This window comes from Nansenia antarctica (genome assembly GCF_963989245.1).
Source record: "Nansenia antarctica genome assembly, chromosome: 2".
NCBI classification, from domain to species: domain Eukaryota; kingdom Metazoa; phylum Chordata; class Actinopteri; order Argentiniformes; family Microstomatidae; genus Nansenia; species Nansenia antarctica.
The window spans coordinates 5,930,147-5,932,646 of record NC_137675.1 but is presented as its reverse complement, the minus strand read 5'-3'; positions in this window follow the sequence as shown (position 1 = coordinate 5,932,646).

The following is a 2,500-nucleotide window of genomic DNA, read 5'->3' as shown; positions in this document are numbered from 1 at the left end:
TGGACCAAAACCACAAAAAGACAAATTGTCGAATACGATGGGAACCTTGCTTTCAAACGGCAAACATGAAGCTAAGAATCTTGGTGTGATTATAGATTCTGACTTAAGCTTTGAGCCTCACATCAAATCTATCACTAGAAATGCTTTTTATCATCTACGGAATATTGCAAAAGTTAGAAATGTTCTCCGGCAAGCTGATGCAGAAGTGTTAATTCATGCTTTTGTTATTACACGTTTGGACTATTGTAACAGTCTCCTTTCTGGTCTTCCGAAGAAAGCTATTGGCCAGCTGCAATTAGTCCAAAATGCAGCAGCGAGAGTTTTAACCAAAACAAGCAGACAAGCTCATATAACTCCTATTTTAGAAACTCTACACTGGCTTCCTGTTAAGTTCAGAATAGATTTCAAGATCCTTCTGCTTGTTTATAAAGCTCTCACTGGCATAGCACCAGAATATTTGAAAGACCTTTTGCTAGCATATCAGCCCAATAGAGCTCTCAGGTCTTCTGACGCTGGTTTTCTCTGTGTACCACATATACAAAAGAAGAGATTTGGCGAGGCTGCATTCTCATTTTATGCACCCAAATTGTGGAATGCACTGCCAGTTTACATTAGGGATGCAACCTCAGCAAATATGTTCAAGTCAAGACTAAAAACCCATATTTTTAATATTGCCTTTAAATGACTAAATAATTAAATTAAGATGATAAAAACCCATCCTTTTAATATTGCATTTAAGTTACAAAATAATACAATTAAGATTATATAATGATTAAAGCACTTTGAGCTGCAACGTTTGCAGGAAAAGCGCTATATAAATAAAGTTGTTATTATTATTATTATATATATCCTGGATGGAGGGAAGCTCACCTCCTCTGATGCTCGGCTGTCCGCACCACCCTCTGCAGCGCTTTGCGGTTGAGGCTAGTGCAGTTGCCTTGCCGGGCGGCGATGCATCCAGTCAGAATGCTCTCGGTTGAGCCTCTGTAGAAGGGGTCCCCGCCCCCATGCCAAACTTCTTCAACCGCCTGAGGTGAAAGAGGTGCTGCTGTGCCTTTTTTCACCACCTGTTCGGTGTGCTCGTCCCAGGTGAGGTCATCAGAGACGTGGACGCAGTGGAACTTAAAACTGCTGACCCTCTCTATGGCTGACCCGTTGATGGTGATTGGGTTCCTGTTCCCGATCTTTCCTCCTGAAGTCCACCACCAGCTTCTTTGTCTTTGTCAGAGTTGAGAGAGAGATTGTTCTCCTGGCTGTACTGAGCCAGGCGGTCGACCTCTCTCCTGTAGGCCGTCTCATCGCCATCGGTGATCAGGCCAATCACTGTTGTGTCGTCAGCGAATTGAATCACCGAGTTGGAGCGAAGAGTGGCCATGCAGTCGTGGGTGTACAGGGGGGTAGAGGAGGGGACTCAGGACGCAGCCTTGGGGGGCTCCTGTGTTGAGGGTTAGAGGGGCGGAGGTCTTTGAGCCCATTCTCACCACCTGGCGTCGGTCGGACAGGAATTCCAAGATCCAGTCGCATAGGCCAGGGGTTAAGGCCGAGGTGTCTGAGCTTGGTGTCGAGCCTGGAGGAGACAATGGTGTTGAATGCAGAACTGTAGTCTACAAACAGCATCCTCACATCGGAGCTCCACTACTTGTCCAGTTCCACTCCTTGTCCAGGTGGGTGAGGACGGAAGTGGAAAGCAGTGTCAATGGCGTTGTCGCTGCAACTGTTTTGCCGACAACGCCAAATTGGTGGAGGTCCAGGTCAGGTGGTAGCATGTCACAGGTCAGTGCCATGACATGCTCCTCAAAGTGTTTGCTCCTGGTGGGAGTGAGAGCAACAGGGCGCCAGTCATTAAGGCATGAGACCTTGTTCTTTTTTCGGCACAGGGACAATGACGGACGACTTGAAGCAGGAGGGGACTCTACCTGTGGAGAGAGAGAGAGATTGAATATGTCCGTGAACACACCAGCCAGCTGCGGCACGCACAGTTTGAGCACTCAGCCTGGGGTGTGTGTGTGTGTGTGTGTGTGTGTGTGTGAGGGTGTGTGTTCGCTGGGCCTGCACAGCTCTCCTCCACACACACACACACACACACACACACACACACACACACACACATACACACACACACACACACACACACACACACACACACACACACACACACACACACACACACCCACACACACAGTAGAAGTCTAAGGTTTTGGCTATGTTTCTGATTGATTTTGGATATTTCAGCTTTATGGCTTCCTTGACTTTAACGTCTTTTTGTTCATGTTGACAGAAACCAAAAGCAGACTCCAAAAACAAACGCCAAGTCTAAAATCAATATTAGGCAATTCTAAAAACACCTGGCAAGCCAATTTTCCAATACTTTTGGTGCCCTGAAATAGATATAAAAAGGGTTGTAATTTCGAAAAAAAAATATTAAAGAGAATCTTTACTTGATTTCAAATCCAAACTATTGGAGTAAACTAAAAGTAGCTACAATGCTTCCTCTTTCCAA